Raw genomic sequence first — 24,918 nt, 5'->3', positions numbered from 1 at the left:
CACAATTCTTTTCCACGCAAACACATAGAAAAACAAAAAATTAAATTTACAACATTTTCTTTTAAATCGTACATGCACACTTGTATATTTGCAACATGAACTACTACAGTCACCCATAACATTTTTTAATGTTCAGGTTTTATTTTAATTTTTATTTCACCCCTTTAAAGAAGGCAGATTTACTTGTCTGTGTGCATTATGAAACTTCTTTAGTGTGTTTTATCTTGTTTCTCGACGGTGATAAATATCACTTGAAGCTAATCTGAAACAATTTCATCTACTTTCTTCCACTTGTTGGTTCTGCAGCTAATAAAATGAGCTGAGTTTTGTAAATGTATTTAAAATTTGATAACGTTAATACTGTGAACCAAAAATAACTTTGATTCCCTGTCGCATCAAACATTCCAATCATCAAGGATACTCATCTTTATAGTAGTGGGGGTGTTATAATATGATGGTCAGTCTTACTATTTGTTGGTAAAAGAGTAGTCCAAGAGTTGACCTGGGTGGTGATGACTACTTGCCTTCCCTTTAGTCTTGCATTTTTAAATTAGGGATGGCTATTGCAGATAGCCAATGTGTAGCTTTGTTCGAAATTCAAAACAAACCAAATAAGTTTGATTGGAAATCCTAAAAAATAATTTTTTTATTACTAACAATTATCCTTGACTAAAATTATGATAATTAGCAAATGTTTTTACATGCTAATTTTACAAATATTGAAGCTGTATACATGTATAAATAAATGAAATCTTTGATATATTTTCTCAGGTATCTTATGAATATGGCTATGTTTACATGTCTTTTGGTATAAATTATTTGACAGTTCTGTGATTTTTAACAGCTTGTGAATGTGATTCTGAAGGATCTGTTACCTTGGAGTGTGGAAGTGATGGAACATGCTTTTGTAAGGAGAGGGTTATTGGAAAGCAGTGCAATCAATGTGCACGAGGATATATTGGAAGAGTTCCAAACTGTAAAAACTGTGGAGAGTGTTTTCAACAATGGGACTGTAAGATACAAGATTTAAAAAGCAAGTAGATATATTGATTATTGAAAAATAATTTATTCTTTTAATAAATATTAATGTACACGTGTGGGTTTTAATGGGGATTCTATTGTGTCACATTTTTAGGAGTATCATGCTTTCGTTTATGCTGTTAAATATGTCATTACACTTTCATTACATCTGCTTATTTCTAGATGAAAATTTTCATCATTGTAGTACAGTCAACCATCGATATAAGGTGCTAGTTGGGGTCCAAAAAATTCGACCGCGTTGTATCTGATTGCGCCTTATACCGATTTGATTATATATTTTTTTGACCCTTGGGGTGAGCGATAATGCAAAATTTACGCGTTTTGTAGTGAAATAAAGAAAAACAAACAAAACTACTTACACCAATGATATAGCATTTTTTTAAATTTATTTTTATTTATTAAACTCAATTTTAAGACTGAAATTAAATGTAAAAAAGCAGAATTCAAGAAATTTATCGAATTCATTACTTTGATGGGGCTGATATTCTAAAAGTAGTTCCGTCAGAGCAATCATGTGATCTTTTACGATTAGGCGCTGATTAAAATTAGTTCAATTTTAAAGTTAATACATATAGTAATTAATTTTGATAATTTATTTACTAATTATTAAAATCTAAGTACAAACTGAAGTCAAATAATTACCAGATAAAAAAATGTCATGGCAAAGTTTAAAATACGAATTCAGTACTGAAACAAAAACGGATTTTTCAAAAAATTTAATAACAATAAAATATAGTAAGCACATAAAACAAGTTGAAATGCACAAATTTATAGTTACTCAGTAGTCTTCTTTCTTTCAAAAGCCTCCAAAGTGTCTGTTGTCTTCCTCCTTGGTTCCGCATCCTCTTAGCAGTTCTTATTAGGTCCTGGATCTGTAGTATCTTGCAAATTCCTAGATTGTGGTGTTCTGCCCAATATAGAAGTTGTTCTGTGTTCTGTACTGCCTGAGTTGAGGTGATGCAATTCCTGAGTTCTTCTGGAATGGGGTCATCTTCTTCTTCTTCATCTGGAGTGGTAAAATCTGTGGGTGCTGCGCTGGGTTCTCTATTGCTTTCTGGATCTCTTCATCTGTGAGGGGTGGCTGGGTAACTGGTGCTACTTCGTCAATCTCGGCCCACTGCTTCACAAGGGTTGTCAAGGGGAGTCCATCCTGGTAGTCTACAAACTTCCTTTCTGGCTCTGCTACTTCTTCTGCTGTAAATCCATGGAAAATGTCATCTTTTTCTTCTATTGGTTCTGGTTGTGGTTCTGGTGCTGCTTCTTTGAGTCCTCTATTCCAACAATTGATGATGGTGCTCTGGCTTATCTTGTTCCATGCTATGCTGCTCATGTAGATGGCGTCTTTGATGGTCATCTTCTTCAAGAACTCTGGTACGTTGCTGATATCATCGACTATGGCCTTGACCAGTTGAGCTCTGTATTCTCTCTTGAAGCTGGCGATGATCCCTTGGTCAAGTGGTTGAATCTTGCTGGTGGTGTTTTTGGGTAAGTAGAGTACGGTAATCTTTCCATCTCTGCTGGAGATGGTTTCAACATTGACGCTATCGTTTGCAGCACTTCATGCCACTGTCACTGGTGTATGAGTGTATATGACTCATCCTTCGTCATCCATCGGTCGATCAAGGATGACTTGTGGTTTTAATGAAAATAAAGTTTTGATACTTCTTGCCTACGCACTGAGAGCTATCCTATGACTGGCAGATTATGAACTTTACTGCAGTTGACAGCACCAGGAATTATTACATGCAGGCCGGGGTTTGATCACAATATGCGGCGTGAAAACCATACAAAAAGATTGAAGTGGATTTGGTTTTGATTTTGATCACATTAACCGGCTGATTACATTAAGCAGTGGTAATATTTAGCGGCTGACCTCTGTAGAAACCCCAAAAAATTTGGGGCCTAAGACCCCATCGCGCCCAACTGATTATCGAGCTTTATCGATGCATTTTATATCGATGTTTACCTGTATTTATTTATTCAAATGTGTTTAAACCTTAATTGCTAAAGTCCAAGTTTATTGCTTCTGCAAGGTCTTAGACACTTGGACTGTTAATGCTCAATAAATATTCCTTTGGCCTTTCAGGCACTGCTATCTCAGTAAAAATATGTTTCATAACATTATTTTGGTAGTTTACACTAAATTTTGAAAGGCGAACTCAAATTTGAGGATAAGGTCATCAGCTCAATTTTACTGGGGAATTGGAGGACTCTCAAGTCCTAAGTTATATCTCATCTTGAATCATATTTACTGTGACAAAGTTTTCAGCCCTGCTGTAGTAAACTATACAACATATATTTTTCCATCTTTGTTTATACATGGCAAGTTGTACACCTTGTTATTTTCTAGTGTTGTTGGTATATTACTTGATTAAGTAATAACCACCTGTCAGTGAATATTGCATACTCTTCTTTCCAAGTCTAGTACAGGTGTATAGAAGAAATGACTGCTGAACTATAGAACTAAATCTTGAATTTGTAAACAGTTTATTTATTTATTTTTGTTTTGTTTTTTAAATGTATTTAACTTTAATATGCAAATAAATTTTAAGGTCTTTTGTTGACTTGAATAGTGTCATCCTGTGTATGTCATATAATGGTAGATAAATATTTGAGGTGTCCCACACTCTACAAACTTAACATTCAAAAGCAGCTGAAATGGAGTAAAATGTATTATTTAAAAAAACAATGATTTGACACTTAATAGTTTTTAACTGATGTATTTTTATCTTATTTTAACTGTTTTTGAGTTTTAAATATCACTGATGCCTCTAGAGTCTGATTCAAGTTCTGCTTAAATGAAGATTGTCATATTGTTATGTTTGTGATATACAAAATAAAAGAGCATTTTATCTGTGTAGGAAGTTTAAGCTTACTGTGTAGGGTACTTTAAATATTAATAGTAATTTAAGGTGGTACTAATATGCTTTACTGAGGGTGTTTCTAGATACTGAAAAGTTTTGGGGACAGCACCCAGTGACACCCCTGCTCTAAATTCCAAAGCATGATATAGATGTTATACTATTGGAGAGGCTTTGGAAAAATTTTCAAGAATTGATGGGGGGGATAGAGAACTACTAGATATATTAATTTTATTATCATTACTTTAGTGGTAGTTAGACCTTGTGAGCCCAGATGGATGGATTTGCTGGGTGGTATAGCATAATATGTCATAAACATCAACATTAGTGGTTAGTCAAATGTATGTTTTATTAGGAGTTTTAAACAACAATTCTGTTTTGTCTTTGATACTCAGTAAAAGTATTATATAGCCTCAATTTTCTCATGTATACAAATCTTATTAATTTGTCAGTAACAAAAAATAATTCTCAACTTACTGAAAGACCGTACAAATAAAAGTGGATTGACAATATGTTGCAACAAATGAATCACAGACTTGATGTTAATGTATAAACTAACTTGATTAAAAGATGTGGATCTAATTCCTTGAGATATTTCTTTATGGAATAAATACAAAGGTGTATTAGTTTTATAAAATATTGACCACCTAAACACTTTCTTGGTTTGAGCCCATTTCATTAATGGGCAACTTTCTTTGTTATTTCTCGCAGGTTGGCAGGTCATAGTTTATTAAGATAAGTGCCTTTTTAGAATGACAGTTATGGACAAACGACGTTTTACTTTATCAGTGATTATAGGTTACAAAAATAATACAGTCATCGTTATTTAATGTTAAAATACGTATAACTAATAATTGTAACCAGTACTTTGTATTGTCTGTATTTGAACTTGATGAGAGGTATATTTACACTTTGGGTATCTGTGTGGACTGTATAACTTGGTTTTCATCTGATTTTGATCAGATTTGTTAAAGTTAAATGTCCATCAAACATTAACTTTGGATGAAAGTAACTCAAAGGTTAAGGCCCTGCTAAAGCTCAAATACGTTTGTTACAGTTGTGTTGTAAATGAATTTTGGCATTGGGTCAAAACTACGAAAACATACTGGGGTAGAAGGAGATGATCTTGATACCTAGAGCCTTAACTTTAGCAAGAGAGTAATCGTGCTATACGAGCATCTTTCTGCATTTATTCTAGTTACAGGCAGAAAGTCCAGTAATAAGACAGTTGTTACAAACTTTGAAAGATAGAATGAACACTTGCTGGTAAAGAAAAATGACAGAGGGTCTACATTGATGCCTTAAATGTGTATTTGCTTTAGGTAACTTTTTGAAAAAACAAAACAGAAAACATAAGTTTGAATAGTGTTGCATTTTATAAGTATAATTTTAGTACTATTTTAGTACAAGAAAATTGCTTCTTCATGTTCTAAACACGTTAAAATGTTCCATAGAAAATGTTGGAAATATTGCTATAAAATCACTTTAATTTTGTTATTTTATGTAGAAAACATGTTTGTAGTGAAATTTCTGATAAATTATTTGTGTTCAGGCTATTATCTTAAATAATAAGGCAACTGTCATGAGGTTAATTAACCCTTGTTTGTTCTTTGAGATGCTGTGTTTTTTTTTAATTTGTAATTTGTATAACTTGACCAAAACAGTAATTGGTTTAACAAAATGTATTTATGATAACTTATAAAGCTAGAACCAGCACTTTAGGTGGGTAACATGTTCTCGTACATAGGACATTCACTTCTAGGAGCACCAAAACCTTTTTTTTTTTTTTGCAATTAGCAGTTCTTATCAACTCTCCAGGGATGCTAGATAAAGTTTGTGTAGGGCTGGTTTTGTATAAAGCCATAAATATGTTCTATTGAATAAAATTCCTTAAATTGTAATTCTAAGAATGCACAGTTTTACTATTTAAATAGGCGTAGCAGCCGTATGTAGTTTAAAAACTATAAAATTAATGTATATTGATATGTAAGTTTCATTGAAGCTGCACTAATGTATTAAAAAGAAATTTACACTTGTTTTATGTATCACCAGGATTTGAAACTTGCAACTTGGCATTTTTATTGTTTCATCAGCCTGTGTTACAGTTGTTTCATTAGTTTTGTTAGGCAGTTTAAAGAAGTATTGGAAGTACCTTAATTGATATTAATTCAGTTAAAACGAGATTCAATAATTGCAAGTTCAGATTGTGTATGTAAATATTCACTCAACTATCAAGTTTTTAAGTGTGTTATATAGTTTGAAGAATTTGCAGATGACACAGTGGTGTTAATAGAAGAATTCAAGGAAACAAATGACACAGTCACTAAAGTTGTTAACACAAGAGTGTTTGAAAATATGACCGAAAAACTGCAAGAAATGCAGCAAATTTTGGATGGAGAGAATGTAACAGAACTGGATACAGAAGAAATGGAAACGTTTTTAGAGTTAATGTAAGTTAATAGTATAATAAACACTTCACAAAGAACAATAAAAGTGAATACAATGGATTAGTTTTCTGTTAAGATGTATGTTTACAGGAAGGATTTTCTAAAATACAAAGAGTTAATTCTACTTTTACAGATTTTGTTTACATTCTAAGGTTTAATTAAGAACAGCTCTGAAATGAGTAATTTTAGTTAAAACACATTGACTGTTAAAAACATTTTTATCGTAACAGTTTCATTTTTCTGATTCTTTCAGCTTTTAATTCTGGAAATGTTACTTATTACAATGAAAATCACTTCTGTAAATATCAAACAAATAAGTGCTTGTATGAAAGTGTATTACTTTGTAGTTTAGTACTGTGACAGGTTAATATTAAGAAAAAGAAAAATGCTGTTACATTTGTCTTTAATATATCTGATATCTTAATTTATATTAAGAACAGCTGGATGTACTATAGAATCAATGTGTACATGATGTTGCATATTGAACTTTATTTCAGATGAGCTGCCAATTTATTATGTTAAATACATTATGTATTACTGTTTCCAATAACTGGAATTTTAATTTGAGCTTAATAGTTAATTGAATGTTTATGTATTAAATTTGTTATTTGCCAACAAGATTGATAGTTTTTTTGTTTTTTTTAACACAAATACATTTTAATAACAATTTATGAATTATTACTAATGGTTATTACAAATGGTTTATATACAACAGTTTCACAAACTTAGACAATACTGAGTCTTATATCAAGTTTAGAACTAAATATTTTCAGCGATCCAGATTCACGATGAATAAATAAATTCTGAGTTGATATTGTTGCACCTTGCTTAAGCTAACATTTTTTTATTGGCTAGCATCACACCACTGATTTTTACCAGTTGAAGATATTTATTGTTTGCATAGAAATAACATCCAAAGTAATTCACTGAAGTTAAACTGTTTGTAGTATTCAAAGTCTGTAACATTGCTTGTCACATTCCACAGTTTTCCAACTAATGTTAATCACACTTATAGAATTCTAAGCCTATAGTGTACTAACTGTAGCTGTTCTACAGGGTGTTCGGAAAGTCACTGTGCAGTTTTGTAATCATATTTTATTCAGTTTGTTTCAAGTCAGCAACTGATAGCAGTGTTTAGAAACAAAATAAGAAGGATCTAGGCCTGTATTGATGCCAACAGAAGTCACTGTTTATAATTGTCATTCATATTTACTTCCTGTATTCTATATTGAAGCATACCTCTTAATAAATATATAAGTACACAGTGACTTTCTGTACATCCTGTATAACATTCTCCCTCCATATCTTAGCTGGCCACGTTTTTATTGGAATTAAGTGAAACATTCACCCAAGGCTCATGACAATACTGTCAATCCACCAGTATTAAACACGCATCCAGTACTTTGTTCATTCTTGCACACACGAATGTTCCACAAATTTCGAGAACAGGTGGGATTGTGCAGTACAGTCAACAATATAAGCTACATGCAAAAAAAAGAACTTTTATGAAACACGTTTAGGTACAAAAATAAGTGTACACAACCAAATATGTTACAATGGAGTCCAGAAAACTTTTAAATATTTAGCAATTTGATGTTGTAATTCTAGTTTATTCAGTGAATTGTAAGTGCATCTGGTGCGACACTAATTCTTGTGCACTCTTTAGGTTTATTAAATATCTGCATACAAATTGAATCTTGAAGTATTTAAAATAAATAGCTTTTGTTTGTTTGTTTTTTAGTCTTCATTTAATGAATGTTTCGTACATTTCTATACACGTATTGTATAACCTAGAAACTGTCAGTTTTTGTGAATTCTTATGAAATGGCAGTTTTTAAATTTTTCATTCATAATTCTTCAAAAATCTATATATTACATAACTGTGTTTAAAAAAGAAAAGAGGTTTCCATGAATAGATATGATATTAACTAAGTTATGAAGCTTGTAATTATTTTAGGCAGAACTTGACCAGTCAGTTAGAAGATATGGAGCTTGAAGTAGAAGTCACTGTACAGAGAATCTGTGATACTAATGTTACTTTAATGGATGAGAGAGAACAAGCCAGTGTACTAGAACAGAATGTAAAATACATGGAAAGCAATATTACAAAACTGCATAAAATGGACGTTGAAGGTGAGTACTAGGAATTATTCAATTTTGCGACTTATCAAAATTTGCTTTACAAATATATTTGAATAGAAAAAAGTACTGTGTTCGGTATTTTTATTTCTCGATAAATAGTAGAAAGATCAGTACAATGGAAGTGAGTATGTGAAAATCAATGAACATGTACACCAGTTGCTACACTGCTGATATATTTTACTTTCATGATGTATATATTAGTAACACTAATCAACCAAATCAAGGACCTTCATAAAAACGTCTAAAAAGCCGATAAGGTTTATGTGAATTAGATCAGTAATCCAAGGACTTGTGATATTGTGATTTTAGTCAAGTTTTATTTCAATAGATACTTCATTTTTATTTTGACTTTATGTAGGAACATTCAACGTTATTGTGAGAGTAGGAGAAAAATCTGACTTAGCAGAAAATAGAATGAATGCTGCTCAAGATGTTCTTAATGAATCTGCCTTAAGGGGAAATCGGACAGAGGTGTTAATTGAGCAGGAAAACGTGGTCTTGGACAACACATATGCTGAGAATAAATCAGCTTTAAAAAATGTTTCTGACAAAGCATCTGACATTTTAGAAGCTGGAATTTCATACATTAATACATTAGTAAGAATTAATCTTTTTTTTTCTGTAAATTCTTTTTTGCTTAGCAGTAAAGCAATTTTAAATTAATTGTAATAAATGTTAAATATCAGTCTCAATGTTTAGTAATGTTATTCAAACTTATAAATCTGATCACAAATGGTTATAAATTATTTAATAAAATACTTGCAGAAATGAACATATGTGCAAAAGAACTTGAGTCTTGGTGCATGTAATATATTTTGTTTATTCAATATAAATCTTTAAATAGTAACATATGAAACCCTTTGAATACTACTTTTAGAATAATTCACTTACTTTTTAATCTCTAGGTGGTCACAAGATGAAATGTGCAGTTTTAAGAATTATAACGGTTTGCCTTGATTATGTTAGTAGTAATAGAAAGTGAGAATGTATGGAGAGTTTAATTGATAGTGGTGCTCTTTGATTTTGTAGTCTTAAGGTGAAATGTACTGCATGGTTAGAAAAAATTACTTTTCCAAAATATATACTGGCTTTGATGATGTAGGCAGTGATTTAAAATGTAACTCAAAACTTTAAAGGTTGTTCTGGGTTGACTAGTGTGCCTTTCTTTGTTTTCAAAATTGTAAAATTTCAGATTTCTGTCAACCCACAACCTGAGATGAAATATAACTAAATATAACTTTATGGAGAGAAAGAGGGAAAACAAGCAGCTACAGAACAAACATCCAACACTAGGACACAAATCCTAAGGCTGGTCATTATGTAATGTGTCCTAGTTTTATTGAGGTACCAACATGAGTAAGACCCCAAATGCATTGTCTACCTATTGTCTATGGGTATCACATGCTTAGAAGAAAATCAAAAGGTGTAGATGGTGTTCTAGCCAATAACATTCCTTTTCTTTACCACCTTTTGCTACTTACAGCCAGGTGGTGGATAGTTGTTTCTCACAAATAAAATAAAACAAAGAAATAAATCCATGACAACAATGGAGAGACAATAAAACTTTCCCTGAAGTTAGCATTCATTCTCCAGCATGATGTTTGGATATAAATACCAAGAAGTTAAGATGTTACTCTACTGAGCCTAACCTAAATTATTAGTGTAGCTCCCATCCATTTTAGATATGGTGTGTACAATATTTTATTTAGTAGTTGTGGCATAGCTGCATGTAGAATGGCTGAGTTTTTGAAGTACAAACTTATAGCTCATAGCTCCATATCTTTATTGATGAGATTTATTTACAGCCATAGCTATTGAGGATTCTCCCCCTTAGTTTTTCATAATAGTATGACAGTCCTCTCTGTTGTCAATTTCTGGTCAATCAATAGGAATTGGGTTGTTATACCTACCCAACATCCACACATTACTTCTATTTTATGCTGTTATATTTCACTTCGTATTGTTGTGAAGTACACTTGTTATTTGGTCATAGTTCTGTGACCTGTATATTCTTCCTTAACATTTGAACCATTACGGTACGGTCCGTCTTCTCTATATTTTAGAGCTTTGAAAAATAATTTAAATAATGGCTTAGTTCAGTCCAAATATAACACCTGGCTCCTGTAAGACTTATTTCTTGTAAGGTGTATTTATTTTTGTTTACTTACTTTTGTGATCAGCAACTATAACCTGTTTAAAAATACATTCAATGCCCTTCACCATGCATTGTTCTTTTATACTGTTGTAATTTTGTATTCTTTTTGGTAACCTGTAACATTCAAAGACCTAAGCTGAGATGTTTAGTAGAATAGAAAAAAATCATTTCTTTAAAGTTTTGTCATCTTTCTAAAAAGAAAATAAAAAATAAATCATCCTTCAGTTAACACTTAAAACTAAAGAATAAAAGTTTTTGTTCTTTTCTCTTGGTAGTTGAGTTGCACAGATTAGCTTTTTTTACATTTCCAAATTTGTTGCATGCCAGTTAGTTGATTTTACCTTTTTATAAGCACTTTTTTCTTGGGCCTAATTCTATCTCCTCCAGGGAGCTTTGACTTTTTCAAAGGAAAGTTTTGTATATGAATTAGAATAATACAAAGTGTCTCTTGGATAAATATTCCTTGAAATTTCTCCTGTTAACCAATGCATCTTCCTATCATGTGAAATAACAATTTTGTTCTCTTTAACATAAGTGTGTAAACTGTCAGGTAACTGTAGGAACCACCAAAAAATAACTAAAATTCTAATTTTCTTTTTTTCATGATTCAATTCTGCTTAAGTTTTTCACTATATAGTTTATACATGAAGAAGTCTTGCAGTTTATTATGAAATGTGCACAGAAGTATTATTACTTACTTCACTCATCACTTGTTTAACACAAATTGCTTAATTGCCTGAAATGTTACTTAGATTGTTTTCAGACTGTAAAAAGTATTTGGTAAATTAACTGTTTGTGCATTTATTTCCAAAAGTTGTAAGTTAACACATGATTTACCTCTTTTTAATTGCAAATTTATTTCAATGATCAATTTTTCTAATATCATACTTTTCCAAACTAAAATGAATCCTATAAAATAGTGTTTGGGGAAGTTGCCTTGAGGGCATCTTTCACCATGAGATGTCAATAATTAATGAACATTATCCTGCACCTTTATTAGTTGTTTTTTGTGTGCATATGGATGAAATATTCTTTCACACTAGGTCTTTAGAGTACTGTGTGTGTTGTAATGAGGCCTAACATGGAGTGTGCTATGATTGGTTTATTTAAACCTTTGCTTCCAACGTTGTTAACATTTACTGAGGTCATTATTACAGAATCTACTTTCTCCTTTTCCTTGCTTCTTCCAATTACATTAAGAGAAAGGTGCTAAAATGTGATAGTAGAGGTTTCTATTTTAAATACATTTAATTTTTAACCACTAAGATATGAAGGTTATATTGTGTTTCTGGGATATTTCTTTATTCCAGATAATACAACGAGATGAAACCCTATAGCCTAAACATTTTTGTAATGTGAACCTTTTTTCTTCAGCGTTAAATTGAGGAAAGGTTATAGAATTTTGTATTTTTGTTAAATTGATTTCTTCATGTATATTTTCATAACACTTTGATTTAGATACAAGGTTTTCTTTAATAAAACTATTACTGTCACTTTATCTAAAGAACAGGATATTTGCTGATCAAAGTATAGATAGTGGTCAAGAAAGATTAAAAGTGAAAGTTAAATTCTTGAAATGTTTGTCAGTTAATAGTGAATATTTGTGTAGATGCTTTTAATAATTTTACAGTATTGTGGTTTTATCTTATAGGTGTGTGATGGGACTGGAACTGTAGATGATTGTGACTATTTGTGTGGTGGGATTGGATGTGACAAATGTGGAGGAAACGGTTGTGACAATGGAGCCATTACACTAGCCAAAAATGCACTTGACTTAGTCAAGGAAGCACAGTACAATATAAACTGGAAAGAAACAGCAGTAAAGGGTTTATTGTATGAGGTTCAGTGTCAGGCTTTTATGATGTTTGTGTTTATTCTTTTATTTCTGTCTCGGCTATTAAAATTCTGTTCTTAAACCTAGAAGTTTAAGTTTAATGTACCAGATATGCATTTTAGACTTTCAGAGCAAGTTGTAGTTTTAACATTTTTTTAAAGCTAATTATAAGATATTTAAATTGGATACAGGTTTCATTTAACTTAGTTGAATATCAAGGTGTTTATTAAACTTTTTCATGCTGGGCTATATTTAAATGCATGAATTTGTAATTTAGTTTAAGATTTATTAACATAATAACACCAAATTGTAACCATCATGAGTGTAATGGCTGAAATAAATGAAGTGTGCTAGCACTTTTAGTAGGTATGGCACTGATTTTTTTGTTAAAGTAACACATATCATCTGGAGTTTCTTCTCTGCAGAGTATCAGAAGATAGATGTGAAGAGCTACTTAGCATAGTTTCCGTATCTTTGTATATGCCACTTTTCAGCTATCTAAAATGTCACAAAGTTAAACTGGCAAATAGCCAAAGAAGAAATTTCTTATTTTCATTTATCATCTTTTTTTCAAAAGGCCTAATCATGCAGGGGTTGGGAACCTGCAGCCTTTTAGGGTACTAGTTGTGACCTTTTGTGTGTTTGTCCAAAAATACTAAATCTGCCTTTTTTCATAGGGTAATGCCAAACATTCATGTACATTGGCTGTAATGTGTCAGGAGTAACGCAGTAATTGGTGAAGTGGCCTTACTTAGCAGAAATCAACTCCTCTTGCTGTCATTTGATGACCTTTCTGAGATAGTGCCACCGTTTTCCAGTGATTTTTGTGTTTAATACTGAATCTTCAATTAATTTGTGTACCATTTTCTGAAACATTTAGTGGTAACCCATTCATGTCAAAAAATAGGAAAAAAACATCGTATTCAATGAAGAATGGGAATTGCAATACTTTGTTGTTGCTGTGACAGATAAATGATGTGTTTGCTCTGTAATTGCAACAGGATATACAACATGTATTGGCATTATGTAACTAGTAAGGACACAAATATGCTGTATTTGAAGGAGAATCCTGAAGGTCTACACTTAAGAAAATGAAAGATGCAAAACAGCAGCAGCAAGTATTCAAAATGATGTTAGGATCAGGAAATCAGTGATTCAACTTGCACATAGTATGTGCACTGGTAAGAAAAGGTTAGTGATGTGAAAATTATAAGATATTTATTATTTTATTTCCTTGGATGAATCCACTGACATCACAGACTGTCCTCAAATGTTGTTTTTTTATTCATGTTATAATTGACTTTGGGTACCCTTATGGCAAGGATGCATGGAACTGACATTTTCAGTGTATTTAAAAATAAAAAAAAAAAAAAAGCCATGAAGCAAAACTGATTTAATGTAAGTTAGCAAGTGTATGCACAGACAGTGTACCTTCTACGAGAGGGAAATGTGAAGGATTTGCATCATTACTACAAACAGAATTGCCAGATCTGGATGCTGTGATAACTTTTTCATGTGTCACTTGAAATAGTAGATTCTGTTGATGTAAAAAAAAAAACACAATGAAACCACATTCAAGCAAATACATCACGTCATCACCAATTTCACAATATGCTTCATCTTCATGATGAAACATTCAGTGTGGATCTGCCATATCATTCTAAAATGCACTGGTTATCACAAGGACAAATACTTGTCAAACTTTTATTTTTGCAAAACAAAAATTCAAAAGCTTTTTTTGAGGAACTAAATCAACCATGTGAATTGTCAAAAGAGAATTTTTGCATACATGCTGCATTTTTTTATATGTCCAAGCAAAATGATCTGAATATTTTTTTGCCAGGTAAAAACTAAATCTGTATATACGTGTGTGGCATTTTGGAAAAAAATTGACCTTTTTCAAAACTCTCCTTACCTGATCAGAATTTTCAGCTGAACACTTTCCTGAACTAACAAAGAAATTAATGAACAGGATACAATCAAATCATTAAGGAAATGTGACATGAAAGGATACACAGCTGTTCAAGACTTCTTGATTGAAGAATACAAGAAACATGATCTCTCACTAAAACTAGCTTTCCAACCACTCCTGGTTGATGTCTTCAAAACATCTGATGATTTATAGATGGAATTGATTGGGCTCTTGGAAGATAATGTTCTGAACTCTCAATTTGATGCTAAGTAGGATCCCATTAAAGTATAGAAAAATGCTATTGAATGAATACCCACATCTACATCAACATGCTTGTCAATTGCTGTCTTGTTTTGGTACAACCAACTGTTGTGAATCAACATTTTTATTTACAATAGAAATTAAACTGCATTTGAGATCTCAGGTGACAGGTATTCACCTGGAGAACAAATTAAAGCTATGGTCAATGATATTGGAACCAAACATGCAACTCCTATCCTGCAACAAACAAGTTATTAAATGGTTTGTTGTAAGTTTTCCACCCTTATTAGTTCTATTGTCAACTTTTTCAAACAAATAAATGTCTTTTCCGAGTTTTTAATTTGTTTAAAAATCTCGTATAACTAGCTTTAATCAAAATTAGTTAATATATGGATACAAATATAACATTTTAATGTATGTGATAAATTATCAACATAAGGCCTAATAGAAGTCTGGGTTAAATGAAATGTAGCCTTCCAGTGTAAAAAGGTTCCCCCATGTCTGGCCTAGTGCCTACCTAGTCATAGCAGAAACTATAACTTCATAATTATTTGATAGAACAAAGTAGACTTCACAACCTTTGGTTACCTATTTTATTAATATTCTATGCAAAATTAAAAGAAAAACTATTATAATTCTAGGATAAATGATGTTATTACCCCTTGAATTAGTTTTCTTTACAGAAAAAAGTAATTTCTTTAAAAAAAAACAAACTCAAATGCAGGGTGAAATAACAGATGAACTGCAGGTGTGTAAAATGTAGAATACTCAGTGCTTTGTACACTATACAGTTGGTGTCTTTAGGGAGTCTTTGTGAAGAATGAAATACATTACTGCCTTTCTCACTGTCAGAACAAGTACAACCAGAATTTCTAATCATAAATGTTACTCTACAGTAAAATAGTTGAGTAGTATTCTAAAGTTAACTAAAAGAAAGGTACAATGATGAAAGATGCAATTCTATTTAAACACTAAGCTTTTGGTAGATTAAATGTGAAATCAGTAATGTAGAGATTTCATGCAAAGTCATGATGGCTCAGTTTATCATGTGGTTGTTAGTTGGATTAAGTGATATGTCCACTTACTTTCCTATTTTGTTTGGTTCTTCAATTTAGTAGCCAGCCCTTTGTAGCCTTTTTATATAGTAATACATTTTTTAATAATACTTCTAGCAAATATGAATATAATGGATAAATCAATGGTATTGTTTTTCTTGCATTTTTTTAATCTGAGTTTGGTAAACAGAAGATATTCTATTTTAGTTAGGGAACTTGAATGGATTCTCTGAAACATTGAAAGTAGCCAGAGAGGCCTATGAACTGGCTAAGAATGCTAGATTTCAAACTGAGGATACTCCAGAGGTGGAAGGTCTGCTGATTCACATTGAGAACTTGTTTAATAGTGATAGAGCACAGCTTACAGGTACCAGAGCTATATTGGAGGAGGTGAAGCTCACATCATCTGAGGTATTACTTAACTTTAATTGTGAAAGTAGAAGTAAATTTTCTTTGGTACTGTTCTTAAGAATATGATTGACTTGTTTTATCAAAACTGAAATAATTATCATTGTCTCTTTTTTATAGTTTGGCTTCAGGCAATTTAATTTTGTTATTACCTAGCAACTGATCAGTTCACTTAGTGTTTGTGAGTCAAGCATGTACTGTGGAAATGTTTATTTTACCCACAGCAACTTTGTATTTCTAATACAACTATGATGTGTAGAACAGCATTAATATAAAGGTTTAACTTACAAAGTTATATCTTTTTAAGCATATTAGGCTAAGCCCTTTATCATCACTGCCCTTAAGTATTAGTCATTCTAACAAATGGTGTATGTATGTACTTATGCTTGCTCGTTCTCAGAATAGGTGAAGTTAGTTATAAAATAACACTTGTATTTTACTTTAATTATTAACCATAGTTTAAAACAAACAAACAAACAAAACTGTTAAAAAATTCCTGCTTCATCTTCAAGAGCTATTCATTTAAAGTAACAAAATATACTGTATATTAATATAAAGAATGACGTATCAGATTATTTACTGTTAAGTCATACTAAAAACCCACCAAGTAAATAAATAGTAAACAAGTGAATAGTAATGATAGGTGTAATTATGTCACTGTGTCTATAAAATTTATAATAACTTTGATTTACACGGTTACCATAAAAAGTCTTTCTTTTTGTTAACATTTAAACTTGCTCTCTGCTGGTCACAGTTAAAACCTGTATTTTGCTTAAAACTAACAGAAAAGATGTATATTTAAACGTTTGGGTTCTATCAACACCCAGTTAGTGATTCAGGAAGACATTGTGGAGTGTGGATTCTGATACAGTACTTTTCTAAATTTTGTTGAAATTCAAACTCTTTTCAATAGGAAGAATCTGAATTATCCACAACTTTGTCCATTTTGAACTAGTTTCTAAACTGAGAGAATAAAACCTAATAATCTACCTCCAGTCAAAAACCTTCCACAAGATGCATATTGTGCACTATACAAGGTCTGGTTCTTCAGCTATATAGTCATTTTCTGTGCAGTTGTTGAAGAAGGCTTAACAAATCTCACTTGACCACTGTAAGGTAGTTAAATATAAAGTATCTACCTGAACATGAACACTTCTACTCTTTTGTGTAAGTTCATTCAGTTCCCTCAACTCTGAATGTTATTGGTAGATGATGTTCTTTGGCAGTAAAGTGTGGTTTCTTTTAGGTTAACGGACTGAGCCTTTTATCAGGATAAGAAAAAAGCTGTTACTAAACTGAAAATGACTATAAATGCTTTCCTTCCTCTGAACATCTTCTTTTCTCTTTTTTTTTTAATAAAAAAAGGGGAAAAAATCAAACCTGTTGCTTCTTCCATCCCTGCCCTTTGACCTAGGGTGTCCTTTGGAATTCTTTACCATGTCTGTGTGTTTTTGTGCTAGGTATGAATTGCACTCGAGGTCAACAATTTATGTTGTACATTTTTCTTTGTTCATGTTTGATTATTGCTGTGAAGCTATGCTAGCTATAATTATTTAGTGTCTTTTGGATGTAGTTTCTGTAAGGTTATTGTACTAGGCAGTGTGTCTCTTACTTAGGTTTTGCTGAAACTGGTTAGGTTTAGTTATTTTATTAATATTTCATTTTAGAGTATTTTCTAACTGCTATTTATGTTTTGTAAATGTTGGGATCAAATCTCTAACTTGCAAACAGTCTGGTATAAACTATTTTACTGTTGAATTGTCACAATTCACTTTTTTTTATTTATATGTATGTGTAATTTTACTATGATAGTGGTGGGCTCTCACTGTATAACTTTCATTTTTCAGTATGTCTAGTAATAGCCTTTCACATATAAATAGCTTGGTGATCAGAGTCCTTGACTCTCATATTGTGGGTCTCAGGATCACATTACATCACTGTATATGCTCAGTCTTTCAGTTGTAGGGATGGTTATAATTTCTTGAATCACTTCATTTGTTGGTAAAGAGTAGCCCAAGAGTTAGTAGTGAGTTATATTCATTAGGTGCCTTGCCTCTAGTCGATCTCTTCAAACTTAAGAATGGCTAGCACAACTTTGTGCAAAAATAAATGAACAAATACACAAACTGATAAGGTACGATGTTTTTATCTGATGAACTACACATAGCTACATCCACCTACTTAAGAGATAACCAATCCATATATTGTATGTCCTAATATAATTTTCTATAACCTAATTAGACTTATTGAACTAGTTGTGAACTACAATGTATTAAATAATTTCAGTGTCTCAACGTAAAAATGTCACTTGACCCAGAGAAAACTGAGGAACTGGCTGATGAAATCAATTGGATGGGTGAAAATTTAAGCAACATTGATGTGACTTTTATTTCTAAACCTAATGACAGTAAAGGATCAGAACTACTGAGAAGAGCACTCAAAGCTAAGTAAGTGGTCGGTTTCACTTTAAAACAATTTCAGTCAAAGCTTGTTTATTCTTAAGAAATGGTTATGGTTTAAGATTTTATCAAGAAAACCTTTTTCTGTATCTCAAGACAGCTGGTATGGGTATTAACACTTACTAAAAGCAGATAACAATGTTTCAGCCTTCTTAAGATACATTTTTACTTTAAGTGGGTTTCTTGTCATCATAGAAAACCTTTGCTTCTTTTACTTAGCCTAAGAAAGCAGTTTTTATTGTAATTATATTGTGGGTTTTGAAAAGGATGTGTACTCACACACAAGTGAGGTTTGCAAATCTGAAATAAACATTTACTATTTCACTTACTCTTACACCCTTTTTACTTTTTGAATGTTTACAAAAAACAATTTATTTAAATACTTAAGTAGAAGAGAGCAAGTTTAACTCTTTTGGTCTAATTATTAAATTCTCATTGTCACTATGAAGAGATATTAGAACATATTAACCCATGCAAATCTTAAACATTTAGAGCAGTGGTTCCCAACCTTTTTTGTGCCCCACACTCCTAAAAAATTTTGTTTTTGCACCCTTCACAGTAATTATTTAAGAATAAAGGTGAAGGTGGCCAAAACAAATGTTATCTCTCACCCCTAGTTGGGAACCACTGATTTAGAGGTACATTAGTGACTCCACCTAAGTTAGAAGGTGGAAAAACACTTGTGATTCAGTATGCAGGACAAAACTTTTGGGCAAATGTTAGATCTTATCACATCTGTTCTTAATGCTGAAATACCATGTTCTATTAGGTTTCTGAAAAAAATTTAAACACTTGTATTAAAATATGTATTTATGTTTAAGAGAAACAAGTCATTAAAAATTTGCTAAAACTATTGTTCCTTTTATTATTATTTATCTTAATATTACTTGCAAATACAAGTTTTTTAGATACAAGTTAGAATGCATTTAATGGTAAATTTCATTAAGCACAGAGTTAAGCCGAACATAGCACTGGCACCAAGTTTGTACAAGTAAATGGGTATCTTGCTATTACTTGTGCTAGAAAAACTAAGTAGTGGGGAACTGCTGAATTATTTTTACATTTTGCTCCTCTAAAGCCAGCCATGAAACAAGAGGTTTGTGAAACTATGGGTTTTAGAATAGTTTAGTATTGTCATCTCTTTAATAAACATATTTCATTCAGAAATACCACTGATACCATCTTAGAAGTAGCTAAAACAAAAGTACTCGACGAAGCCAATGATTTGCAAGAAAGTGTTGCAACATTTATCACTGAAGACAAGGGATACATCTCAACTACGGAGAATGTCCTTGCAGAGGTAGTGTGACAGTTGCACGATAGATATTTTAATGAATTTAAAAATATTATTGGAGAGAAATATAACCCACTTTTAATTAACTGACAAACTTCTATATATTAATTATTGACCTTTAAAGGCTTTGGATATTATAATTGAATCAACTGAATTTTTTTTAAGATAAGTAAAAAAACTGATTTTATACTATATTTTTCTGACCTGTAACCTTTAGTGAGTTTATTAGATTTAGTTTAATAGATATGCAATTATAAGTATGCTTAGATATTTTGGAGTTAGATAGTTATCACAAAAATCTTTCTTTTGTAATGTATCCAACTTGTATATTGGAACTTGATATGTTGTTAATTTTTCTAGTGTGTAATTCGTGTACTATTAACTGTATTCTTTTCTTCCAAACTTCTTGTTTATTTTGTTGTATGAAACTAAGTTTTCTTACATTGTATTTAATTTGTAGATCGAGGACCAAACTCAAGAAGTAAAGGCCCTAAGTGTAAACTTGGAAAAGATTGTTGAAATCTTGACAGAAAAAAGTGATGAACTCCACAAACGCTACTTAACAAATGAATATTTCTTAAACAAAGCTATAGAAGAAGTGGAACATGTTCCAGAACTGGCAGGAAAAGCAGAAAATGTAAATTTATATTATTTTCAGATGTTATGAATTTATTAAAAATTCCTTTTTAAAATCTATTGGCTAGTTTTGTATCTTATGTTAGATTCACATGACCCAAAGAGGTTTCTACAGTGAAAATATTGTTTGAAATTAAAAAAAAAAAAATTAAAGTTGGTGTGCCATCTTAATTATGAATCTTTGCTATAAAATCTATATATTTTTTTGTATGTGCAGTTTGTGCATATATTTGTGGTTAGGCCAAGTTTTATCATTTCTGTTTTCAGTAACTTTTTTTTCTATGCAACTTTTACACACTACTTGTTCTGTTGCTTCTAAAAAAAACTATTAAAATAAGTAGTACATATTTAAAAAAAAAATGTGACAAATAATTTATTCCCCCTGCATGTGTGTAACAGCTGAAGTTATTTCCAAGAGTTGTAGTTACAATTGTTCTTTTGTTTAATTCACAAAGAAATGTATTGATTTGAATAAAGCCTAAAAAGAATTGAACTTAAATCAATGTGACAGTAGACCAGTTTTTAAATAAATTTGATTATTTTAAGCATAACTCATTTAAAATTGGTAGTACCTCAGATCTAAGTTCAGTTCCTTTTAAATTTAATTTTAAAATGCTCTGGTTTTAAATAAATGAACTGTTCCAGTTTTGAAACCCTTCTTGAGGGACAGGAAAAATACTCCATGTAATTTATACATTTTGCAAGAGGAATGGTCACTCATGAGTAGCCCAGCACGGCCAGGTGGGTTAAGGTGTTTGACTCCTAATCTGAGGGTCGCAAGTTTGAATCCCAGCAGCAACAAACATGCTCCCCTTTCAGCCGTGGGGGATTTATAATGTGACTGTCAATCCCACTATTCGTTAGTAAAAAAAAAAAAAAAGTATCCCAAAAGTTTGTGGTGGGTGGTGATAACTAGTTGCCTTCCCTTTAGTCTTACACTGCTTAATTAGGGACGGCTAGTGCAGATAGCCCTCAAGTAGCTTTGTGCGAAATTTAAAAAAAACAAACAAATGCTCATGAGTAATGTGTCAGAAGATGGTAAATGATAAGGTTAAGAAAAACGAAATTAAAGTGTCACAACATTAAAAAAAACAACTATTTAACCAGTACTTCTGTGATATTATATTTTCAAGTAGTTACACACTTGATAGTAAACTTTATTTTTTCCACACTTCCTTGTTTTTATAACATGATTATTGGGTTGGGTATTCTTTGTTTCAAAATGTATTCACAGGATGCACAACTTTTAGAGGAAGAATGCAACACAGCAGAAAACCTTTTGATTCAGAAAGAATTAGCTCTTAATGAGAAGAGAAATCTTAAAGAAAATCTGAAGAAAAAGGCTATTGAACTAGCTGACTTTGCAACAAGGAATTATCACGAGTTGTCAAGTAAGCAACATTTGCTTTCCCAGTAAACAGGTGACGACTGTGGAGGTATACTGTGAAAAATCAAAATGATTAATTGAAAAATATTCCTGAGGTGATATTTGGTTATCTTTTTGGCCTAACAGTACACTAAATATAGCTTAGTATGCCTTAATATTTTAAAAGCTATAGCAATAAAAATATTTATTTAGAATTGTATATTATTTACCTTTCTATAGTCAATTTGATATATTATATGCATCAAAATATGTATTGACGAGGACATTAAATTGAGTGTGTGTTTGGGTCTGGTTTGCTGCAAAATATTAAAGTGGAGATGATTGATTTGAGGCTTAATAATGCTTATGGCTACTAGAAGAGATTTAAAAGTTCTTCCTATTTTTGAAAGCAAGGGTTTAATGAGTTTAAGCAAGAAAATAGTTTTTAACTTGTGAAAAGTACAAATATACAGCAGAACTAGGTCAGGTACTTGTATCTTACTTTACTTTTTGTATTAGGACATTGTGATTGGTCAGCTATAGACAGTTACTCCTCTCTTGTTGGTGTGAGAAGAGTTGTGTTGTGAAAGAACCCAGACATGCTTGTGAAGTCTGGTCTTTGTTTCTTATGTTCCATTCTGCTAGTTGGGTATTTTAATTTTTAGCATATTTTCAAGATTATTTTATTCTTAACAAGGTTTCCTTGATTTAAGACAATTATCCATATATTTCAGCTTTGTAATAACACTTAAATTGAAAAATTGGTAGTAATTTAATTTATCACAAGATCTGTACCTCCCTTGTACCAAATCCATAGTTGTGGAGGTAACCTAACTGGGTGCTTAGCTTATCCCTGAATTACATAATTTTTATTGTATATTGTGTTCTGCACTTACAATATCTAACAAAATTTGTCTCTTCTAGGTCTGGAAAGTGAGTTGAAGAGAAACAATGAAGCACTGAATAATTACCAAGATGTCATTCACAGACTTCAACAAGAATCTGAAGATGATCTTGCAGTTATCAGAAAAAAGAACAGACTGTACAGAACGTGCACTTAATATTATTTTCAAGAGGAAATTTACAATTTTGTCTAGTCAAAGTTTATTAATTTCATTTGAATTTGGTTAACTGAGAAATAGTTGACTTGTCTACGTAGGACAGCAGGTACGCTGCATGTTAGTTCGTAAAGATAATAACTATATATTCTGGTCTTGAACAATTATGTGGTTGAAACACATGTATAAAAGGTTTGAATTTTTTTTTCTTATTTGGTTATTGCAGAATAGTTTTGCAATTATATGATGCATGAGTTAGTTCAGCAAGATTGTAGGTATTTAATTATAAAATAATAGGTCAGAAAATAACGTTGAGGATGTAGGATGGTGTTTAATATGAGCTATTTTTCATTTCAAGAAGTTGTTTCATAAGAGGCCTTCAAGATTTAAGTTGTAGCATATTTGTTCTTCAAAAACTTGTGCTCTGTGGTTGATAAATGAAAGTTTGACAACTGGAGGCACCACTAGTCCACGCAGTTGGCCAAGTCTTGGACATCAAATGTTGATTTGGACCAACAGTCACTTAAAAATAAAATTGAACAACATGCAAAGACTACGAATGTAGGGGGATATAATGACAAAGCATGCAAAATGAACATAATTAGAAATCTTTTAGGAGAAAGGGATAAAACATTTACTTATCCTAGCTCTTATTAAACATTAAATAATTGTATTTAAAACCTGTGTATTAAGGCTTAAGATAAGTGGCAGTGTGTTATTCAGGTTACTCTGGAAACAGATATATTTCATTCTTTGTAAATTTCTTTGTTTTCCTGATGACTTTCTGCATCATTAACTTTTAAGATTGTACTATGAAAGTTAGACCAAAGTAAATTTGTTTTTACCTACATAATTAAAGATCATGGCTGAACCAAACTATTATAGATCATTAAAAATGGAAATTTCTCATTTTGTTGCTTACTGTGTATTTCTTCTTAACTAGAAACTTAAAGCGTGTATAAAATTTTCCAACAATGACTTAATACTTAGATTAAGTCCTAACTGAAAAAAAAACAACTTGAAGGTATTCATTAGTGTGGAAATTATTGTATTTTGTGCATAGTGTTGTTAATACTGAATGTATCCCCTCTAACCCATCACACCTATATGCAACTAAAAATGATGCAGGATGTATGTAAGCTTTAAGTTATATTTAATAATAGAGGTAACAGTAACTTCCATGTGAATCAGAGACATGAAAATAAGAAATCACTTTAGTATCTGTTTATCAATAACCTGATTTAAAGACATATTAACTCCTTTTTCCTCTCTAAACACATCTTAAATTGTTTTAAAATTATATTTTTCTATTTTACAGAGCCATGTATGATAAACAACTATCTGAAAAACATTAGCTTTAGATTATCTATAATTTGTGAAGAGGATACACCTTTATTTAAAAATACATTGCATGATATCTAAACATTTTTTTTCTTTTACACATGATGAGTGAGTTATTAAAATTATTAATGCACTAGTTACTTGCAGGACTTTTAAAAATTATAGAATGCTAAACATTTTACAAAAAGTTTTTATAGAATTTTTAAAATTAAGAAAAATCGTTTTCCTCCTTTATATTCTGGATATTTTAATGTCTTTCCATTTCATGGAAATTTCAAAATTCACCAATGCCCAACAAACTATATTAAATACAATCAGTTTACTACTGCGTAGAAAACCCTTCGTATAGTGAGTCTTATATTGTAAGCCTTCATGCAATGATACATTTTTTTTTCCTTGATTAACCCTATGTAATGTTTCACACTTGGACAATGGAACACTTCTTTCTCAGAGTAGTTAACTTTTAACATTTCTGGAAGACTAAGTTTCAAGAAAGTATACTAATATGAAATTGTAAAAAACATGTTTAGAAAAAAGAAGGGGCCTACTGGTCCACATAGGTTGTCACATCTTCTAAGTTAAAACAACCAAAAAGCCCTGAAAGGCACCCCTTATAGTTATTAACTAACTCCTATCAAAAGTTATGGT

At 31.3% G+C, this 24,918-nt stretch overlaps 1 pseudogene across 1 annotated transcript in view; it reads left to right on the top strand.

The window, feature by feature from the left end:
* Window positions 1–24,325, top strand: part of LOC143257803 (laminin subunit beta-1-like) — a 56,183-nt pseudogene extending 31,858 nt beyond the window's left edge. The window contains exons 22-32 of the transcript XR_013031999.1: window positions 845–1,033; window positions 6,175–6,352; window positions 8,307–8,482; window positions 8,850–9,088; window positions 12,298–12,486; window positions 15,916–16,119; window positions 18,403–18,563; window positions 19,740–19,875; window positions 20,330–20,506; window positions 21,740–21,896; window positions 22,796–24,325. The product of XR_013031999.1 is annotated as a laminin subunit beta-1-like (transcript). The remainder of the gene's footprint in view (window positions 1–844; window positions 1,034–6,174; window positions 6,353–8,306; window positions 8,483–8,849; window positions 9,089–12,297; window positions 12,487–15,915; window positions 16,120–18,402; window positions 18,564–19,739; window positions 19,876–20,329; window positions 20,507–21,739; window positions 21,897–22,795) is intronic.
* The last annotated feature ends 593 nt before the right edge of the window (window positions 24,326–24,918 follow it).

The sequence above is a fragment of the Tachypleus tridentatus genome, chromosome 7 (assembly GCF_004210375.1).
Source record: "Tachypleus tridentatus isolate NWPU-2018 chromosome 7, ASM421037v1, whole genome shotgun sequence".
Classification (NCBI taxonomy): domain Eukaryota; kingdom Metazoa; phylum Arthropoda; class Merostomata; order Xiphosura; family Limulidae; genus Tachypleus; species Tachypleus tridentatus.
This window is presented reverse-complemented; position numbering and strand designations above follow the sequence as displayed.